The sequence below is a fragment of the Diorhabda carinulata genome, chromosome 1 (genome assembly GCF_026250575.1).
Source record: "Diorhabda carinulata isolate Delta chromosome 1, icDioCari1.1, whole genome shotgun sequence".
NCBI classification, from domain to species: domain Eukaryota; kingdom Metazoa; phylum Arthropoda; class Insecta; order Coleoptera; family Chrysomelidae; genus Diorhabda; species Diorhabda carinulata.
This window is the reverse complement of record NC_079460.1, coordinates 12533052-12557588: the sequence shown is the minus strand read 5'-3', so window position 1 is coordinate 12557588 and position 24537 is coordinate 12533052. Positions and strand designations below refer to the sequence as shown.

Sequence of the window (24537 nt, the reverse complement as noted above, 5' to 3'; positions counted from 1 at the left end):
CGGGTGTTTAGTTTTCAATTGAAAATTGAAAATTGAAATGGTTTTCATATTGAACAGAAATATTTAATTTTGGATAAAAACAATGTACGCCCTATTCTGAATTAATTGTACACTGGTCACTGCATATGTACTGAAGCCTAACGAACGGAATAAGTATGATGAAAAATCATCTCCATGAATCCAATTAATGATCACTAAGATGCGATGAAGCCGAAACATCACAATGGTATCAAGAATATCAAACTATGGATGAGAATGGTCATACCCCTAGTTACAATTTCATTCTCGCCGATATTGTGGTGAGTGAAGAAATGACCAGGAAATGGAACACATGTTTCATTTTGTTAAAAATATTGGGTAACTCTCCACTTTTCTCTATTTACTATTCTTCAGTTGTATACCAATTCTGGACAATTGTAGACAGGTTTAGAAAAACTTTTACTAAAAACTACCGTAGGGAAATTGCGGACGCGGGATAAATACGATCTAGAAAGTATCTACTCATTCCTTCCCCCCGCGCCAGCCGATGCTGTCATCTGTTTCTTTCCGCCATTTTAGTGCCAAGCAAAAACTTACGACAGCCGGCTCCGCACAGTTTGAAAGGTAGGTAAAATTTAAAAAAACAGTGTATATTGATCTAATTTTTAGTGTTTTTTAAGTCGAGGGACAGGTTTGTATACTAAGTGATGGTAAAAAGTGATATTTGCCTTGCAGGGGTAAATACGGACGTCCGCAATTACGCCTAATTCAATAAACTATTATGAAATTAATCAATAACAGCTCATTTTTAGATGCCTCGGAAATATATAAGAAAAAAAGAACAATCATACACCATCAAATCATTACGAAAAGCTGTGCAAGAAATAATAGACCAGAAGATAACTTTTCATCAGGGGGAAGAAAAATATGGTATTCCTAGAGCCACTTACTACTTTGTTTGACCAAGTGAAAAAAGGCAGTGTTTCTACAATACCAAAGATAGGTAAAAAATCAGTCATGTAAGGCTTTCTATGGGATAACAATACCTACTCTGAGAAAGATAGCTTTCGATTTTGCCACCGCAAACAACATAAAACATAATTTCAATAAAGAAAGTGGTATGGCAGGAAAGGATTGGTATTACAATTTTTTGGCTAGACATCCAAATATATCACTTCGAAGGCCTGAAGCTACTTCCATAAATAGAATTACCGCATTTAATGAAGAAGAAACCGATATTTTTTTGTAAAACTGAAAGCTCTCACGATTAAATACAAATTTAAATCTGATTCAATTTACAATATAGATGAAACTGGGATTAGTACGGTACAACGCAATTCCAGGATTTTTGCATCAAATGGACTAAAACAGGTTGGAAAATGTACCAATGCAGAACGTGGTTCTTTAACTACAGTTATGAATTGCTTTAATGCTAGAGGCTCGTACATTCCACCATTTTTTATCTTTAAAAGAAAAAGGATGAATGCTCAGCTTATGAAAGACAGTAATAGCAAAATGGTAGCTTGTGTTTCAGGCTCTGATTGGATCAATGAATCGATATTTGTTAATTGGCTCCAGCATTTCAAAGAATTCGCTAAGCCATCGGCTGACAATCCCATTTTGTTACTTCTAGACAACGACGAGAGCCATATTAGTCTGAAAGCTTACGAGTTTTGTCGTAAAAATTTTATCCATTTTGACATTGCCTCCACATACATCGCATAGAATGCAGCCATTATACTTGACCTTTCATGAACCACTAAAAACAGCATACAAAAGAGAATGTGAAACCTATATGGTTAACCATCCTGGAACAAAAATTACAGCATTTGATATTGTTGGTCTTTATACAAAAGCTTTTAACCGATGCTCGTCTATTGATAAAGCTATAAATGGCTTCAAGAGTGCTGGAATTTTCCCACTTGATCAAGATAAATTCAAGGGCACTTTCGAAAGTTTCGGTGATATAATTACACCAGAAACTCTATGTGATACCAGCCATGTGGATCCTGATCATAATAGCCAAAGAGAGTTTCATAGCGAATCTCAAATTAGTGATGCAGCTGTTAACAGCATTCCTAGTGAAGTAAAATCTCAACAAGAGTCTCAGCCCTCTAGTAACATAAACATTATCGATGAATCCGTTCCCAATGTACTTGATCAAGACGAAATAAATGAGAATAATGCTATAAGTGAATCTGATTTAAACCAAAGTAGGACAAGTCAAACAAGTCAATCTTCATCAGTACCGCTTAGTGATTTAATAAAGGTCCTAACTCTACAAATTCGTCGAAGCACACCGGAAAAAAAGAATCTAGAAGAAAAGAACAGAAGAAATTAGATAAGAAAAGAAAAGCCTAAGAAAAAGAAAATAAAACAACGTCTAATAAGCAAAAAAAGTCACAACTTTCTACGGGAAAAGGATCAAAGGGTGTAAGAAATCTGAATAATTTTGAAAATGAAGGAAATGTTGATTACTTTTGCATTTATTGTCAGGAAAAGTACAGTGATCCACCCGCCGAAGACTGGATTATGTGTTCAAAGTGTAACAAGTGGGCTCATGAGAACTGGACTGCAGGAAATTCTTCTAAAGGCTTTACTTGTGATTTTTGTCTATGATGTGGACCTAGTCCGTAAGTACCCTATGCTGTCCGTAATTAACTCAGGGTCAGGCCGAATTTACCCCGAGCGCTACGGGTAAATACGGACAGACAAGGTTTTGTTTTTGCTAATAATATTTAATAAGTATAATTATTTCTTTAGATGTATAACTAAAGATTAATCATTAATAAAGACAGACTGATTATTACTGATAGTACGAATGTAGCGCGTTATTTCCTTTCCGAAATTCTAGTTAGTGAGGAAATCATTAGGAAAAGTGAAACAATTGTTAGTGTTATACTAGTGTACTAGAGTTATACTAACACTGAAATGCCCAATAGGTCAGTAAAATTTGGATTTCATTCTCCAGTCAGTTGAATCCTTGGCCCAGTTGAACTAAAGTTTCATAAAATGCAACATTCGACTACATTGTAAATTTAATAACTAGAAAATCAATGTGTTGTGCTGCACAGTTTCGAATTTTGAAACTTAAGACATATGGGACGTGCTCTGAAAACTAATATTTCCACATATTAGTAATTTCTCTAATGAATTTGTGGGGGTACAATTAAGTATCTGAAGTACATATTCAAAGCTTTTAATTCCAATGGTAGACCAATTTAGTCATATTAAAACATATTTCTAAATATAAAGTAAATACCTCTACTTAAATGAAATGAGATTGAAAACCCAATCATTATTTTAATACATATTACAAACGTACCAATTTCCATAGTGGAAATTTTTCAATCAATTGCTAATATCATTTAGTGTGAGTAAAAAGCAATAGATAACCGCTGTGTAATTAAGTTCCAATCAATTCAATTATTGAAATTTTATTCATTTCATCAGGTATTACTTGATTACAATATAAACTGTCTGAACGTATTTACATATTTCACTCAACAAAGTTAAACTTTCTGCTTTCAAACTCTTCTGCAAATTTCAGAACTCCATTTTTGGTCCATTTATCACAAGTCCAATATTCGCTTCAAACTAAATCACGTAGTTCAGGGGTAATTTGAAAATTTTCATAAAATTTAAGCTACTATCACTCTTGGACTGAGCTTGACTTTCATTGTTCCGTTGTTTACATCATAATCAAAAGCGTATTGTGGAAATTTGGGATATTTTTTAGTTGGTTTTGTTTTGATGTGGTTAGGTCGATTATTGATCGAGTAAGGAACAATTAATCAAAAAAATATGATTTTTAATAAATATATAGAATAGATGTGTCAATATATATACATAGATAAAGAAATTATATTTTTAGATCACCGAAGAGATGAAGGAAAGGAGGCAATTTATCAAGTTACCTAGCCGTCCATTATTGCCCATTTTCACAAAATTAACACAACGTTATGCCAAACTTTCTTAATACAATATTTTAATTTGATGAGACAATTCTCAAGACAAAGCGTTTTCAATTGAATTATTATTGCGATTCTAAGAACCTACTACATAAAGAACAGAAACATTTTCAATATAAGTTTAGATGTAGGTTAATAAAATGCTCTTACATAACTGTTGGTTAATACATATACATATAGAATTATGAACATTTGTTGCTGATATTTATCGGAATGTAATGTCACTCTGATAAAATTTTAATTACCATTAATTAAGCACTAATAAATTAAAATTAAGTAGGCACTAGTGAATTATCAAAATAAAAACACTATAATATATATGTTAAAAGAAAGTATCACAAGGGATATTGTATTTTGTGTATTGAATCTATTTTCATTTTAAAAAATCAAATCTTAAAAAAGATTTGATATTAATGAAATGTAAATTCTTGACTTTGGTAACCCCTGTATAATATATTGATGTGTAAGTTAACCTTGTTCGTTACATATATGATCTAGTTAATTTTAATTGTATATATATATGAATTATGAGGAAGTATTTCCCAATTAGATTATGAACGGTTTCTTATTGGGAACGTGGCAAGAAAATACCAAAGTAGACTAACTTTAATATATTTTCCGAGCTTATACTTATGTATTCGTCTTCTGGGAAATAATTAATTAAGATTTCTGGTGATTTTTTATATTATTAAAGCTTGTAAAAATTTTTAAACTCATTGAATTTCAAATTCATTATTCAAATTGACGGTGATAGAAATATTGATTAATTGAAATATTGATTCTGGTTACTATAGGAATTTTCATTAATTTTTGATTTTGTATGACGTTGAATTTTTATAGATTAGATAATATAGCCGGCGAAGACTTGATTTTAGGTCTTTTCTGTTTCAAATTTAGTTTTTTCAATAATTTTTAAAAGATTCTTGAATGTTCATAATTGAATCAATGATTTTTTGATATTTCATGGTTCGTCAACGCAATTTTATTTTTTTTTTATTCAGAGGTCTGCCCTATGTAGACAGCGTCACAATTAGTACAAGGCACTTCATATATAATATTACTTCTTTTGTTTTTTGAGTTTTAGATTTCAATTTAGTGAAATATTCGGATAAAGTATTATGTCCTTTATGACTTTATGACTATGTCTGTTCTGTTTTTAAATTGATTGTAGTGTCTGTTTATCCTTTTCTTGAATATGTTGTTTATTATTTTTTCCAGATAATTATTTTCCTTCGATACAGTTTATGCTTTTTAAATAGCTAAGGATGTAAATTCATGATCTGATAGTTGGATAGATCTAGCAGCCAAACTTATTATCACTAATCTTTTATGTGACCTAGGATGACATGAATTCAAGTTCAAATATCTTGATGGCCATATTGTTAATTTTATATAATGTGACATAATGAAAATTGATTTTATTATTTTCTTCGATTTCGATTGTGAATTTTTTGTGAAGTTTTTTTATGATAAAAATTGAATTTTTTATCAATTTTTTCAATTTGATTCTTTGGTACAGCAGAAATACAATCATCTACATATCGGAAAAACAATGGAATATTTCTATCAAGTTTGCTTAGAACCGTTTCCTCGAGATCTTCCATTACCAATTGTGCTATATAACACTTAAAATTGAAGCTCCCATAGCAAAACCATCAATTAGTATATTTCATTTTCATATTTGGAAAATTTTGTTGTAAGTGTGAGTTCTATAGCTTCTATAAATTCGTTTTGATGTATTTCTGTAAATTCTTTAATTTTGTCCCATTTTTATTAATATATTTTTCACAATGGTAATAGAAATATTTGTATATAAAGAAACCACATCTAATAAAATAAATACATATTAGTTAGGAATTTTTATACTTTTACTTTTTCTTTGAAGTGCTATGTGTTTTTGATATAGTATTTGTTTTGATATAAAATTGAAAAATATTTTGAAAAAAATTTTGAAATGTCACGTTCCCAAAAAGAAAACGCTGAAATAGTATTATATAGTCCAAATTTATCGTTTTGTCAATACGTTGACATGAAATAGATATTAAAAATTAAATTGTTTATTTATTTATTATTGAACAATATCAATAAATATTATTTCGACAATGTCTTGAATTCCATTTTTTTTATAATCATTGAAAAGAAGAATATCTCTGTGTGATATTTGAGATCGTATTATCATTTTTACTAGAGTTCTTGTTAGAATCCATTAAAGTTTAAGTGCCCTCTATATTTATTTAGGTCATGTTGAAATAGTTCGATCTATATAAACTAAACGTAATAATTGTCAGTATTTGTTCAGTAATTTCATAATTTGTGACAACAAAAGAACCTTTCAATTGATGATTTGTGTTTCATGATTTTGTTTTATTTTGCAAGCAGGTCGCATCTACCACTGGGGTAATTAACGACAGGAATTATGAGTGCGTTATATTTGTGGTTAATATGTTTGTTCTATAGTGTTATTAAGGTTATTGTCTTAATTGTTGATATTAGGTGTTGTGTTTTGCATAGTCCACATTTTGAAGGTTGACTGTTGGTAATTAAATGAATGTGGGTAAGTTTAATGTGGCCTATTCGTAACCTAGTTGATTTAACTTTCGCTCATTAACTGCGATCAGGGATTCAGCTCCGATTTTACCTCGCTTAGCCTCGATTTCGATGTATCCCCCTCGTTTTGCACAGTTTTTGTACTTTTGATTCAATTATACGTTATAAACTAACATTTCCACTCCACCCGCGGTTTAACTAATCAGTACCTGTCCAGCATTGTAGTCAGCTTCTTCGTTTTCTCCTGGGCCAGTATGAGGAGTAACCCAAATTATTCCCACATAATTATTAATTTCTTATAACTGCTAATTATATAAAATAAGTATGAGAGTCTGTATTATGAGGGATCTTTAAGGATTTTTTGTTGTGATGTGAATGATTGCTTGCAGAATAGCGTGTAGTTCTCCAGTACAGACGCTGCTTTTTTCAGGTAGTTTAAATTGTAGTGTGCTGTTTTTTATGCATCTGTATAATTGTGGAAACTTATCAAGTCAAGAGGTAAATTCTTTTCTAATCAGCATATTGCGAATGTCCAGTTTGTTAAATTTGCAGTGTAGTGTCGGTGGGAGGGATATTGATCGACCATGGAGGAGAAGTTTTAATTGTGTTGGGAAGGATATTTGAGCATACGATACGGAGTTGTGTTAGAATTTGACTGGCTTTTACATAAAAATGTGCATCTGTATTGGTGTTAGTTGAAGATGTAATTTTGTAGCGATAGTGCTGTGTGTTGGGAGTAAATTATATTTTGCTGGCTTCTACCGCATATTAAATGGCTAGGTATTCTCTTCGAAAATGTAGAGGGGGTGCTTTATAAATAAATTGATAAAAACAATACGATCGATTTTGAAATATATATTTTAGAACATATAAATAAGAATTTAGTAATAATAAAACTGAAGTCTCTAATTATTCGAATTTTTTATTCATAGATGCAGCCCCCTTTTGCTGTTATTATTTCTGTGCTCATTTTGGCATTTTCTGACATAATTTCGATGAATAATCATCGTCTATTTGGTTCCAATCATTTTTCGGGATATTGCAAAAATGTAAAGTGGAAGTGGGACACAGTTTTCTGACTCCCTATCAAATTTGTCCCACCACAACTCGATCAGTTGGAGGTCGAGCGACTATGACGGCCAAATCATTACTTTCAGTACATTCTTCTTTTCCAATTCTTCCAAATACTCTTTGCACAGCTTCGAGGAATGCTTGAGATCGTTATCATACTGAAAGATAAATTTTCTGTCCATCAAGTGCTGGCCAGAACATACTACATTTTACCTTAATATTTTTTTAGTCTACTTCCTTCAGAATCCTTTCAATTTTTACCAGGTCTCTAGTCGCCGTTCCTCCAAAACATCCCCAAACCACTACCAAGCCTCCGCCGTGTTTCACAGTCGGGATTACACATGGATCTAACATCCATTCTACCATTAACTTGCGCAAAAACACACTTCTCTTAGACTCGCAAGCCTCAAAGTTTGACTCATCACTCCATAAAACTCTCTTTCACTCTTCATGCGTCCAATTATTATGTTCTTTAGCCCACTGCAACATTTGAATTTTATTTTGACGTCTTAAACGAGACATGTTCACTGCCACCCTTCCAAAAACGCCATCTACTCTCAATCTCCTTTTCACTGTAGAAGTTATAAAAGGAAAATAATTGTTAGAGATATAAAATTTAATAAGTCATGGATTCCTTTGATGTGGTGAGAGAAAAGTCGGGTTCTCCATCTTCTTCTCCTAAGAGCTTCAATTGTTTAATAATTTCCTTGTTTGTTTTAGCGCATTTGGTCTTTATTTGACGATCGGAGGTATGTGTATGTATTTTAGAGAAGAGTTGCAGTAGTTTCAGTATATCATGGGTATAAGCTTTTGCTGCACTAGGGAGTCAGCTAATCCTTGTATGTTGGGATGAAGGTGAAAGTTGAGATAATAAGAATGTTGTTGGAGTATAGTTGAATTAAAGTTAAGTGTTAAGTTGCAGGTGCATGCATTATTATGAAAAAGCAGTTGTTACCAAATATTTCATTGTTTTCCCTGCTCCGTTTATGGTAGAGATAAGGCTTGAACGAAAATATAAAAACATACGGAAACCCCGAAAGCCATATTTTTAATTACATAAAATATGCTTTATTAGGATCAACTAATACTATGGCTGAATTAAATTCTCCTTCTCAGTTAAATACACATATAATTAAAATGTTCCGAAGAATTGGTATTTATTGTCAAAAATGATTAACTGTAATACATTTGAATTGGCTCTCGCAGACATGACGAAAGCGATACTTCCGATAACGGTTGGATACTTTTTGGACTTTTTGACTGAATTAGATGTAACTGTCCTGAGGCATACTTCTTTCAGTGAAGAATCGCAACATGGTTAAGATACTGGAAGGTTCAAATAATAAAGGAATAAATAAGTTGTTCGGGACATTTATGAAAATTGAAATATTTCAAATATTTTTAAAGTACAATCAAAGTAATAATAAACTGTAGTTAAAACCTTGGTAAAGATGTAAAGTAGTGCCTGGTAATTCATATTTTCTTGTGTGGCAACCGGTTCAGCAACTCTTCATTTTAGCAGATAAAAGCAATGAAACTTTGACAAAGATGGCAAAACTTCTACATGGTAAGTTTTTTTTGGAAATATTACAGAGCATCTATAATTTTTTACTATGCGCTTCCACTGCAAGCATTGCTGGCATAAAAATCAAATAGGAAACCGCTTATCGTATGAAGTTGCACGATACATATGGGCTGAAAGAAATATATTCATTCATTAATGTAATATAACATAGATTAAATTAAAATCTTCAACTATAAACTTCACTCATTAAATAAAAAATGATGGATAGTCATTTTTATACATATTAACCATCGTAAACAGAAGCATAGCTTAAATTTGATATACTAACAAAAATCACTGATAAATGCAAGTCGATTATTTCTATTGCAGCCAACATAAAATGACCACTTCTAGTGTCCTAATAAACCAATAAATTAATTTTCTACTTTATGTGGGAAGATACAAAAATGAAAAGAATTTAATTGAGGATATACATATTCTCAACGGTTATAATAGAAATGTAGCAGATAAGTTGATTAATCGTCGAACGTTTAAGAAATCTCTTACCGAGATTTTTCCGGAATCTAAATAAAAAGCAAAAGAAAAGATTAGAAGATATTTCCGACGAATTAATTTTAAAGTTCGTTTATAAATCAGACATTACTTTGAAATAATTGTTAGGTAATGGTCCTACTACATATTCACCAATAAGACCTCCCCACACATGCAACGACCATCTAGTTTGACTGTATGTCACTATGTGATATGGATTAGATAAAGAATAATAGTAAAAATTTTGCCTGTTAAAACAACAATTAAATGTGGCTTAAACTCCAAATAGAACATAGTCGAAAAAGTCTCTCTATTAATTCACTTTTCATAAAGCCCACCTACAAAATGCTAACCTTTTTTTACAATCAATATTTGGATTCTTTGCGCACTATAGTAGGCTCCGTTCTTGTTCGCTAAAAAAACTCCCCACACTTGTGTGTGGGTTATCAGTAACTGTCAGGTCATGTCATTGTCAAATATCAGTTTTTGACAAATAAATCATAGCCAAATCACAATTATTTGTTAAATAGGTACATAATCATTGATTTGATCACGATCCTCATATAAAATATTAGATGATTTATTCAAAACAACCGAGAAAATGATGTATTGTAGTAGGGGAGCCCAAGCCGGGATTTCAGGATTTACTGAAGCGGGGAAATATACAGGAGGATACCTTGTACCCAGTACCTCCACCAAATATGAGCACCGGTGAAATATCAAAGGTCAGATTAATAAAAAAATATTAATCATCATAATTTGTCGAGCGCGTCAGATTAAAGTAAGGTGAATTATTAAAGTATTTCACTAAGATGATAATTTGATAATGACGTAAAGAAAGAAAGGGCTACAAAGTAAGAAAACGTCATCTCGACATTATCGAGCCTGGCTAAATTGTTTTTTATCATGAAGGAAATAATTCAAATGAAAAATGAATGATATGAATGAATGATCTAACGGTTTCCATCAGCCTTAGTAACAAAAATCCATGGATAAAACTCAATGCGTACAGCTAGGTAACCCTATCGACAAGAGCCCATATATATAAATATTTTTGTTTTTAGAAATTAACCGATTTACAAACAAAACTATTCTTGATAATAATACTTATTTCACCTGATTGTTGATTCGTCGAAGACCTACCTTTGACAGAACATGAACGAATTATTCTAATTCAATACAGATATACGAGGAAAACCAATAGTGAGGTGTACTGGAAGTTGCGAAGAGCACCGAAACGAAGAACGCGTTATCGCAATATAGGTTTAGGGGTTGAACCGTGTTGAAATTTTGAAAATTCTCGACGTTTGAATTCCATTTTCAATCTGCCTACTCCGCGCAACGAATCACCCTTTTTTTGGTTGATTCCAAGACATCAATCTGCCCACTCTTTGGAATTTTACCGAGGAAATAAAAAACTGAAGCATATATATCAAGTTTACATATGCCCCCAATAGTCAGCAACAGTTCATGTCGGCTCATTGTCACAACTATTAACCATGTCCCCAAAGATGAGAATCTAAAGGATTACATACACTCTGGAGGAGAATGAGCTTCTTCTGCCACAAGGTAAATGAGGATTTCTCATTTCCCAACTATAACTATTCACCCAACTTCTATATGAATGAAAGTAGCCTCTTCAGTAAACAGAATATTTTTGATGAAGTGGGAATGTATTGTTCCGTATGAGTATCTTGTAGGAATATGGTTCTGAATTGGTGTAAAATGGTATGGTGGAAAAAAGTTTTTGTTTTCACTCTTCGAAAAATTGAAAACGCTTTACCGCCGCAATTGCTGGTAATCGGCGAATGCTGAGCTGGGAATTTCCATGAATTTGTATTAATATGTCATTTTTCTGATTATCTGACAGAAATATAATTCGGCTGCCCCACTTCTCGTTTAAGCATAAAATGTTAAGTCTCTATATATAATCCGATAAGTGTTGCGAAAAGTTTCTGTTGTATTTTATTCGGAGACATTACTGAATCTTTCCTACAAGCAGCAACATATGATTAATTTTCTTGTGCATATGCACAAAATATTTCTCGCATTTGTTTATTTGAGAATTCATTATGGTTAGGGTTAGGCCATGTTTTAAACTATTCGACACAGATCACATTTACTTAATATGAAGTTGCCACGTTTGAAAATATCATGATAGTTTCTGATTTACATACGATATATTCGTATTACGATTATTCGTCTGTAAATTTGTAGCTAAATTTGAAGTTTTTGTGATTGATCTGCTACTATAAACTACACTATTACTTCTTATTCTGATTATTAACACTATCACTTGAGGTTCAAGCGTTTATCAATATCTGAAATTTCTGAAGTTTTTAGGAAAATTATAAAACTTTTTGGTTTCCTCTGGTATAAGTATAGTAAGTTTTGAAATATATTTCAAGTCTTCAAATTTCTCATTCGCTAATGGTTTTCCCTTTGGCCATAACAATGGAACTTTATCCTGTAAAATGGGCTCTCGTCTCTTTCTTGATTTTTCAATATTGATCGTTTAGGCTTCAACATCATTATTTACATCAGTATTCATTAATAAAATGGCAGGGTAGTCTTTAGAATTTGTTTTTTAAGTTTTAACCACGACACCTTTTGTTTTGATTCATTTGCCTCTCTACTTGTGATCGATTCCATCATTTTGACAACCAATACCAGTTCTTATTTATGGATATAAATATTAAAACATATGATTTTAGTAAATTTTGAATCAATAGAAAGAAATATTCTTATGAACTATAAAAGTTTACCTTTATGCACGGTTAGAAGGTTATAAAATTTTCTAAAAGAGATATTTTGGATAGTTCCAAAGTAGCTATTTATGCTTTTTTCCGATGAATAGAAACATCGCAAGTGCTAAAATAAATAAATAAATAAAAAATAAAAATAATCGATCTAATTGGATAATATTGATATTCAAAGAATATGGCTGATGATCTGAAATAAAACCAGAACCGCACATCTGAAGATTTGAATAACAGCAGATACATTTTTCCATTTATACAATTGTATACAAAAGTTTACGAGAGCGGACTGATAAGTACTTAGTCTATAAAATAAAAACGAAAACTTTGAAAAAGTGGCGACTTATTTTCTACTATAGTCTCCTCTTACAATTGACACAAAGATCCTCCAAAGTAGACCTGTGTAGCGGCGACGACCTCCTCATTTCTACTCAGCGAGTGGTTTTTTCCAAGTTTGTAAATAAAGAAAGTTACACGGGGTCAAATTTGGAGAATACGAGAGATAGAACAGCATTTGTAGCTAATTCGGCCGTGGCGATTATGTAGGTGTGAGCCAATGCGTTACTTATATGGAAGAGCACTTTTTCTCCTCCAAATGAGACCATGAGACCAATATGTTTCGTCAAAGTGACACCCATCATACCGACAGTTCTTTCATGTCCAAAATTCCATGCAGCATATGATTTTTTTAAATTACTACTGTATCAACTATTAGGGCATTTTCAATTTGCGGTTGCTTATTTGTGTATTTTTGTCACATTATCCTGCGTGAGAACCTTTTTTTAAGACCCCTGGATATGGCTCGTCAAAAATTGACGTGCGACCAAGATGATACTCATTAAGCTAATTTTTAACGGTCACCATCGAAGGAGTCACTATAGTCACTATATACATAATCCAAATGCTATGTGATTTTGGTACGTGATATCCCTCTTTGTTAATTTACGGCTCGTACTAATCGCGAATACTTTAAGCAATAAAAGAAGAGAAACACTCTTAACCGACCTTAATCGATCAACCAAAAATATTGCAGCAGATTGGTAAATTGAGTAGAGCACAATAAGCAAATTGTCAATGCCATTAACATATTTTGATAAAGACTTAAAGAAAAGTCGAAACGTCAAAATTTATCTTTCTTTTAAAAATTATCAAAAAAACTATTTCAAAACAGAAGATACCTAAAATCAAAAACATTTTGATGCATTTTTGAAATATTGATAAAAAATTTTTTGTATTGCTGAAGTTGAAGTTGAATCACAACCCGTAAAGTAATAGGCGATTATTATTAATTTTGAGCAATTTGAGTGGTCTATTTCCAATGGTTTAGAAAAATATATCGCATTAGCGACATTTTGCTTGCCCAGTTTCAAGGAATAAATTCCTTCCTCGGCTTTTGCTTTACCAGTCAAAATCACAAGGATATCAACGTCTTCTTTACTTGCAATCTCTACATCATCCTCCCTTTTCCCTTGATAGCATTTAATAGCTTGCATAAGGTACCTTACGAAGCGAGTCTTATTCTTATAATTCGACAGAAATTCTTCTTGACTTACAGATAATTGTGAATCTTTTGGCCTTACTAATTGGATTGTAACAAAAACAAACAAAAAAATACAAAATATATTCTTTAGAAACTTTTTCATACTTGTAATCAGTAGGCAACTTAATTTTATAAAGCAGCATGCCTCAATCAATGTACTACTCAAAATTTTCTTTCTCGATAAGATCATGTGAAGCGCTTGAAATAATGAATACAATATGGATTTTCTAGATTTTCTCATACCAACATCATCAAAAAATGAGAGAGCCAATTCAAATATTCAAATTTCACATATGATTTTAATTTTTGGTCACTTCTTCATTACACATATTCTTTGAAATAGTAATAATTGATCTACAAGAACGAATTTGTCATTTATTTTTATCTTACTGTTAACTCCAATCAAGGAATGACATCTTTTCTAGATAATTCAATTTCAGTTGAATTTAGTCTACTAATCTTTTTTAATGATTCCTGTACCAAATTTTGCAATTGGTCAAAGTCTTCAAAAGGATTATTGTCTTATAAAATTGGCGCAAAGTTAGTAGATCCTTTTTATCTTGTGTCGTAAGTGAAAGTTTAACTGAACCTAAAACATAGTCACCATGTGTATTCATCAATATACTAATATGAATGATCTAATTTCTACAAAAATATGCTTTTGTTTTTTCCCCATAACTCGCCTAATTTTTGAAGCAGGCTATATCTCACTCAATTTTTACCCACAAAAAAAATTAAACGCCAAAATTCTCAAAGAGACAATCCTACAAGTTTGTACTCTAAAAAATTTTACGTATTAATAAAGTTTTTGAGTTATTTTCAAATGCGATTATTCGGTAAATTACGAAAATGATTTTCTCATTTCAAGCTAATTTTTTTTTAAACATAATACTTTAAACTGGAAAAATATAGTATTACAAGGACCTAAAAGTGAGTAAAATTGAAAAAAGTGAATTCTAATGTGTCAGCATTCTTTTTTAAATAGGGTGAGAGAGGGTGAGATTTTCACAATTTTTTTCCCAACGAAAAAATAGGAATTGACATTTTTTTCTTCATAACTAGCTTAATTTTGATGCTAGAAACTTCTATGAAGAATAAAAATATAATTTTTTTCAAAGTATTTTGACAAATATTTATCTATGAAAGATGCATTGGTTTTTGGTTATGGTACGTAGAAACTCTCCATTTTGGCCTTTGAATATACCAATCAACGTTTAACAAACAATAATTCCGTTTGTATTGGGTCTGCAAATATCATAAATACACGATTTTTCATTTTTTTTATAAGTTATAATCTTGTTCTCTGCAGATATTTCGATTAAATGCATATTTCTCTATGTTATTCGCGAAAAACCGTCCGAAAACGTTTTTTTGCCTGATAATTGACAATTTCAATCGTGAATAACTGAAGTGAAGTATTGACAGAAAAAACTTCATACAATAAAAGTTGGATTGAGTCAATTTATTGATTTACCTACTTATCTTCGATAAAAAAATTTCACCCCTGAAAAGAGGTAACATACATCATTTAATTATTAGTTTTTCTTAATATCGTTGTCTACAATTAACTTTCAATTCAATAATTAGGCGTTCGTTATTAATAATTGTATTTACCGAATGGCTTAATTAAAATATCCTAAATTTCTATTTGAGTTTTTTGTATAAGGCGGTAGAGAAAATAATGTACGCACCATAGTATATACATCAAATCAATTTAGAAATTTGTTGCTTGGGACCCCTTCTTCTTATAATCATAGTTAATCAATAGTATTTCTAATATTGTGCATGCTTCACTGATCTAATCAATTCCATTTTTAAACACATCATACTTGATTTGAATGGAATAACAATTCAATTTTATGTTTTTTTAAGAGATAACAAGAAAAATAATGAATGTCATTACTGTCCATAGTTGAAATTATCTAGAACTATTCAGAGGGTTACTTACTCGTTTGAAAGGTGTGAAAATTGTATGAAAAGCAAAGCTCTGTAGCTTACTGCATGTTATGAAGTGAAGTTTTTGCATAAATCGCCGAGGGAATAATAACTCATTAGGTATACGTGAGTAGAATACTATACTTTATCCATGACTACTAAATATTTTTGCTGAAGTTTTATGGTTGGAAAATTTTGTTACTTCTTAGAAACAGTATTATTTTATTCTAACAAACATAGTATATATAATATCTCCATGATAATCAACACAAAAATATATGTATTAATTCAACAAATATTTGGTGTCTAATGTAACAAAAGGATGGTATTGATTTATAGTTATTAATAATCCCTGTTGTCAGTTCAAAATTCATATGCCATATAATATACTTTCTTTGACTTTTCCGGCAATAAATTTGATGACGCAACTTCTGCAGCTTCTCTAATTTCTGGTGGTTTGAAGAAATGTCACTTTCATTTCATTTTTTATTGATTTTTTAACAAGATTTAATATAAGAGGCATATATATTTATATATTACGATAAATTTTGAGATCTAGAATCAATTGAAGAAAATAATTAATATGTACGTTCTAGTTTATTCTTTTATAAACGGAAGTTGATGCAAGACTTACATAAAGAATCCTCCGTTCATAAACTAGAATACTATCCCTTATAATGACACTTGTCAAAATTCCAAGTCTAGGAATGGACACAAAATATTCGATATTGAAAATTTCCAATTCTGACATATCAATATTGAATCTGTTGGAATAAAAAGTAGACAATTTTGTTAATTTAGTTTTGGTTATACTGTGCTACATAAAATTGAAGATCCTTTTGGGTACTAGGCCTAAAAATTGTATAAATCAGAAGTTTCAGTCCGTATAATAATATACGAGGCATATTTTTTAAGTAAGTACCGTTTTGGAATTAAAAAAAGAAGTGCAAAGATATGGCAATAATTTTATTTTTACATGAATGCCTGTACCTTAATCTACTATTCTACATAATTTCCGTGAATATTGAGGCAATTGTCATAACGTGGCACCAGTTTTTGAATACCCTCCTCATTAAATTCTGCCGCCTGACTTGTTAACCACTGCATCACAACTGTTTTGACTTCGTTATCGTCCTGAAGACGCTGACCGCCCAGGTATTCCTTCAAGTGCAGGAACAAATGGTAGTCGTTGGGCGCCAGATCAGGGCTGTAGGGAAGATGATCTAGAGTTTCCCATTGAAAAGATTTGATGAGATCTTTGGTTCAATTAGCCACATGTGGACGGGCATTGTCATGCAGCAAAACGATACCCTTACTCAACTTGTCACGTCTTTTGTTCTGGATTGAGCGACGCAGATTGTTCAATATCTCACAATAAGACTCTACATTGATATTTTAATTACAAAGCTGAAACTTCACTAGCAATACTCCTTTTCTATCCCAAAAAACTGTGCACATGATTTTCCGGGCAGAAATTGTTTGCTTAAACTTCACTTTTTTGGGTGATGATGAATGTCGCCATTCCATAGATTGTTGTTTCGATTCTGGTGTGACGTAGACCACCCATGCTTCGTCACCACTGGTCTAAAAAATCTTCACCTTCATTGTGGTTGGGTTTTGTGCAAATCCTTACCATTCAATCACTCATCATGTACTTCACAATCGTCGACACTCACGATTGTCGGAGGCATCTTAAACACTCAGTAAACAACGTAAACAATGAAAAAAAAGGACTCTAATGACGTCAATGCGTAGACAAGAGATATAGTTAACCAGCGCGCAGGTGTGGAACGCCGACATTGAGGTTGCGGCGGCGGATTCGCAAAACGGTACTTACTTAAAAAATATGCCTTGTAAAATATTGAAACACTTCTACAGACATTTTTGATTGATTTTTGAACATGATTTAACATAAAATATTAAAACACTGAGAAATCTAAAAACACAATAATGTTAATATGTTTGAATGAAATTTATTTTATTTCAGAAGCTATTTCAATCTCTCTTAACTTTGGCCTACAGTAAATTTAAAAATGTTTGAAATACTTTAGATGTAAGGAGTGCTTCAAAAAAGTTATAAAATGGAATATCCTATTTGTTTTATAAAATACAGGGGATTCCACTTGAAACAAGAAAGAAAATGAGAGACTTTCTCCTCCACCCTATATACAAACGACAGAATAATCACAGTTTAATCCAATACGAAGATATCGCATCATATTACGAAAGTCTTTTGGGCGCAGTAAACATTTGTCCTTTAACGTGAAGTAAGCTACAGAGCGTTGCTTTTTATACAATTTTCACACCTCTCAAACGAGTAAGTAACCATCTGTATAGTTCTAGATAATTTCAATTATGGACAGTAATGACATTCACTATTTTTCTTGTTATCTCTTAAAACAACATACCTCGTATATTGTGAATGATAATATTCTAATTTAGCCTATAACTAACAACCGACCAACATTTATTAAATATATAGGGCGATACGTAACTGGAATTAGAAAGAGAATGTGAATTGTAAAAAAAAAGAATATTATCTCTAGTAATACTTATTCAATGAGGACACACTATAGTTAGTTCATAGAACATTCTGAAGTACCGAGAAACGTCTTCCGTTTATCTATCCACATACGGCTTTCATTTCTAAAGAGGGGAGAATTTATGTGATAAGTGCTTAAGGGAACGCCAGCGTCAGAAATCGTTTCGAAGAAAAAAAATGTCAATAATATATTTTATCAAAATTGAATTATCATTCCATTCAAATCAAGTATCGTGTGTTGAAAAATGGAATTGATTACATCAATAAATCATGGACAACATTAGAAATTCTATTGATTAACTATGATTATAACAAGAAGGGGACCCAAGCTACAAATTTCTTTCTTGATAAAAAAAATCTAATATATATATTATGGTGATTGGAAAATAGTGATTTATGCAACAAGTGCATAAAGTAGCACTTTTTTTCACGAATGGAAATGCCAGAATAAAGATACTTTATACACATTTTGCATACATCATGTTCTCCACAGCCCTAAACAAAAAATTAAAATTCAAATAGAATTTGGGATATTTTATTCATGTTTTTCGGTAACTTACAATTATTAATAACGAACGCATAAAGATTGAATTGAAAGTTATAGTCGCGTCAATGAAGCCTTTGCTTCGGAATTTTGATGATTTTTTTTTAATTTTGTTTTTTTATATTATTTAATCTCAGAAACCTCTTAGAGCGAGGACGGAACTATTTATATTGTTTAAACAATATCAACGACATTTATATAAAAAATTTAGTTTGGTCTCTATTTTTTTGTAAATAGAATATTTCTGTTGTTACTTCCCATCATACGAAGAATAAATTACTTGACCTAATCAAGAATAAAAGAGATGAATCTTCTTGGTCTCTTCTTTTGAGGATTAATTCAGCGAGTGATTTGAGATCTGTAAGCGCAAATTCCATCGGACTTGTTATGCAGATATTCTAAAACAGAATAATACACCAGAAAAAACAATTGATCCACGAACGGTTAATACAAATGACGCTATGGACCGAATAATTGATTATGTTGACGATCATCCCGATTGTCAGTTCTCTTTAAAAGAGCTGATAGATTTGTAGGTGATAATCCGCCTGCTCCTAAAACTATTAAGCGTCGATTAGAGGAACACTTTGAAGAAGATCTTATCGTATCAAATTACCAAGGACTGTCTACTCTTTTTTGTTTTAAGAAGAAGCATCATGACATTCTAAATAGATCTTTTGTAGAGTCTAATTTGCATGCTGAGGACGATAATATTAGAAAAATCAAGGGGGTTGCAGATTTAATCCACACAGACATCTGTAAAAAAATCTTCAATAATAATAATTATCCTGGTAGTGATAAAATGTTCTCTGGAACAGAATTGGTGGATGTAATTCCTCAATCATTGAAGTTATTACTCCATGAAGTTATAAGAAAGAACAAGAGGGAAAAAATTTCGATAATAAACTCGACAAAAAAATAACATCAATCGCACATGCAATTATGTCTGCTGTGAGACCACGTTCTTTTTTATCGCCCCTTCAAATTGGCTTGAGTGTAACACTACACAGAAAATTTGGCTCCAGAAAAGTCATAGACTTATGTCATGCTTTAGGTTTCTGTGCATCTTATTATGAAGCACAATTATATGAAGCTTCAGCACTTTATCAATATTCTGCCGTACTAAATAATAATCCATTTGTCCAGTTTGTTTGTGACAATGCAGATTTTGATACCGCAACTTTGACTGGTACAGGAACTTTCCATAATCTTGGAAAAAGTAGTATTGTAACCCCGGCGAATTCAATACAACCTCGGCAAACTATACCTTCGGAACAAGATACGTAAATATCACAGATATTGTTTGAACAAGATAAATAGTTCCGTCCCCAATCCAAGAGGTTTCTGATTTTAAAGAATATAAAAAACAAAATATAAAAAAAAACATCAAAATCGGAGCTGTTCTAGAGGACTTCGGAAGATTGCCTGTTTTATGTATTCATTGACGTGACTATTAATTGTAGACAACGATATTAACAAAACAACTAAATGATATATTTTTGTTTCAATTCGCAATGTGAATATCGAAAACGTAATTGTTAGGTTAATTTTCGATGCAGTCACGCTTGTATTTGTTTTATTACCAGTTAAAGTTTCACTTAAATGGTGAATATTTGTAACAATCAAATGGGTCACTTGATTCTCATATGATGTAGGTTGGTTTAAAAAACTGCTGTTATTAGCTCATTGTAACATTCGTCCAACACAGAAATTATTTTTGTGTTGAAAAAATTGCTCATATAACTTTCGGCAACAACAGTGGATTCCCATCCTCCTTGTTGTTTTATTAAAAGAATGCATCCACCTGAATTAATTAGAAACGATGCCGAAGTACGTCGTAATGCATTACCTGTATATTCTTATGGATGCGGTAAACCTAAATATTGCGCAATTAACGATGGCATTTTCGAAAAAGTGTTTATACCAACAACTTGCCATTTTCCATTTCTATATGATAGGAAGGAGTGATTGCTGGTTTTTCCGGCTCAGATTGGTATATTTTTGATATAAATGGATTAAATTCATGTTTGAACTGGTTTATCCAATAAATATAAAACGCCGACTTTTATACATTTTTGAATCTGGAATCGTGATGAATAGAAACTCCCCCTCATTTTCAATGTCATCTATTTTCATTTTATACAACTATTCCCTTTGACAACCTCCAGCTATTCCCACTATTATTGTAACCAACGAATTAATCAATAAAGTAACAAAAACTAATTAAATAATAAAACTTTTACCTCAAAATTAAATATTTGTCTTCTGGACACTTTCTCTTGAAAATTTATTACTTTTTTTCGGTTTGTACCCAACCAATTTTCGTTTCAAAAATGCAATGAATTTGGTGTATTTACTTAAATCTACAGTATCCTTTGTAATTGAGGTTGCTTCTAGTTTACAATAGCTGGACTATAGTATAGAGGACTGGAGTTTTTTAGCCCTTTCTTAGAAATAAGCTAAATGCGTTTTGTGAAGCTGCGAATATTAATGTGGTTCGCCATTTCATGAAAATGTTATATCTTTTAGATAATTTTCTTTGGATTTTTTCCGCAACAAATTTATTGTTGTCGCTTTTGCCCTCTATAATTTCTTCAGGAGTACTTATTCCAAACTCGGAATTTCCACTTTCACTTTCCACTACTTGATTAAGACAAATCGAATTACTGATTGAAGTTAAATCATTTCATATGCTGTTATTACTTTAAGGAAGGGGCGTAGAAAAAAATAATTATCTTCTTCCTTATAAGTTATGGTAACAAGATAAAGTAAAAAAACCGACGATTATATCATTCTTCCTGATTTCACATCCAAAACATAATAGACATTCCATGATAAAATATTCACCCCAATACTAAAAGAAAGGTATAAGAATAAGTAATAATTAACACAGAATAATAAAAGAAAAATTGTATTTTCCACAATATATATATATATATATATATATATATATATATATATATATATATGCATCAAAATGTTCATGTTCTTGATTTTTGGTTTCTTCTGTTTGTTTGAGAGTTTTTAAAAGAAAGATACATTTTGACGTTTCGACTTTTCTTTGCTTATTTATATTGATCTATAGATCACCTTCATCATGAACATCAAAATAAGGATAAAATCAACTTAGAAGTTTGTTCCAATAAGAAAAATTAATTGGTTGGTTGGTTCCCACATCTCAAATATATAGCGGTAATCAATTAAATTTATTAGAATTTACAAAATAGCTATAAATTTTACTTAAATCAATTAGATCTTTTTTATCATTGTGAACCATTTCGACAAAAATCTCTTTTTCGTGTATTAGATTCCGTTTCAACAATTTTTGAATCTTTATAATTGAATATATGTTTTTTTTTGATATTTCATGGTTCGTTAATACAGTTCTATTTTTTTATCGTATTGATGACCTCTTAGTCTATTTTCTAAATACTGAGATGTTTGCCCTATGTAGACAGCGTCACAATTAGTACAAGGGACTTGATATATAATATTACTTCTTTTGTTTTTTAGTGTTTTAGACTTTAATTTAGTGAAATATTTGGATAATGTATTATGTCCTCTATGACATACTAAATATGATATTAGGTGATCTATAGATCAATATAAATAAGCAAATTGTCAGTGTCAATATCATATTTTGATAAAGACTTAAAGAAAAGTCGAAACATCAAAATTTATATTCCTTCTAAAAACTATCAAAAAAACTAATTTCAAAACAGAAGAGACCTAAGATCGAAAACATTTAGATGCATTAATATATCAAAAGGTCTAAGAAATAAGAAATTGAAGAAATTTATATATGTATATATATATATATATATATATATATATATATATATATTGATTCTAAATAAATGTATGTGCTGGAGGATATTAGATTTATGAAATTTTGTAGATTTAACAAAATAAAGATATATTAAAAAGTAAGAAGGAGATTGTGGAACAACAATGAATGTTCTTTCCAAATAAATTAGCGCTGTCAATTACAATAATATCTACTGCTATTTCTCACAAATTCAAATACTCACATTCGATAATTTTGTTTGGCAAGGAGCGTGAATAAAATGACGTTATCCGAACGCGAAGAAGTTAGAGGGCGATTTGTAAGACACGTTGCGAGAGACTGAACAGTCGCGCTCCACAAACAATCGTCTCCAGCTAGCCCGCCGCTCCAGTGGAACCTGCGCTCTCAAAATATCCTTTAATTCGCGATATTCAATATCACAAATTATTACTTTCTGTTGTGCTAGTCCTCAGAGATCAACCAGACATTTTCCACTATCCTCAAGTAAAAATTTCTAAATTTATAACAATTTTCCATGAATACGTTGAAAATATCCGTTAATAAAAAATATTTGAAGTTGAATAATTAAGTGGACGCAGGGTAGTATTTCTTATACTGAAAGGCTTATAAATTTTTCAGCTAACTTATGGTTTATTCTCAATAATAATTTATCTGCTGATGCCAAAGATATATCAGAACCTATAAAATACACGAATAACCACATTAGCGCTATACATTAGAAAATACAAGTCTTGAATTCTGCTAAACTAATTAACATCAACAAAAAATTCATCGAATGAAAAGTGAACATTTATGAAATATGCGAGAAATAAACTTCTTTGCCAGATATATATATATATATATATATATATATATATATATATATATATATATATATATATATATATATATATATATATATATAGTCTATGTACCTACACCATCGGCTTGTACAATATTCAAAGCATCTAATTTACTTCTTTTCTAAAGATGATATAATGATCTGAAAATGTCATTTCATATCTAAACACCAATGGAAAAATAATTTTGTATGCAGACGAAACTTCTAATAGTTGGAGCAGTCTTAGTAAAAATCTTTACAACCACAATCCGACTGATAAAATCAAGGGTAATTGACAAAAACGACCACCACAAGTAAATTTTTTGTAAACATTATGGAACACCCAAAATTCTTTACCACAAGCCGCCATTGTTGTCAGTTAAGATCCAGTTTATATAACGGGTGTGTCTTACTTAGTATTTAAAGTTGTATTATCCTATAAAGTTTTGTTAGTTCATTTTCTCAATGATCAGATAAGAAATTATTGACAGTTAGTGGAATGTTTGGTCGTATACTGCTGAAACTCGCAGATTGCTCGGAGAGTAAACTCGCCACCATATACTTATTTATGATTCGATGAAAAAAGCTTAGCCTTAAAAATAACCTGCTAACTTACGAGTTACATTATATAGAATTTTTGAGATCAATATTCAAATAGTAAAAAAGGCGATATGTATGTTTTTCATTGAAAAAGGGTGTCCTCTTTATTGCAAACATTTTACGAACTGATCCTGAAAGAAATTAGGGATGTTTATTGTATCCATCCCTTACGTTTTCCTTTGTATTTCTGAAAAATATAATCAATAAAGATGACGATACACTTGTTATACATTAATCCAGTACTCAATACATAACATAAATTGAACAAATTTTGAGTTTACTATTTTTTGAGGAACATGAGTTAAATTGTGTATATGTGTTTTTGGGTTAATTATAGAAGGAAAGAAAAGTAAGTATTTATATTG

The 24537-nt window shown here is 31.1% G+C and overlaps 1 protein-coding gene across 4 annotated transcripts in view; it reads right to left on the bottom strand.

The window, feature by feature from the left end:
* Positions 1 to 23072, bottom strand: part of LOC130895760 (metabotropic glutamate receptor) — a 406290-nt gene extending 383218 nt beyond the window's left edge. For all 4 annotated transcript variants that reach the window (XM_057803330.1, XM_057803314.1, XM_057803337.1 and 1 more), the window contains exon 1: positions 22976 to 23072. The gene's annotated coding sequence lies outside the window, so the exon portion shown is untranslated. The remainder of the gene's footprint in view (positions 1 to 22975) is intronic.
* Positions 23073 to 24537: the final 1465 nt, after the last annotated feature.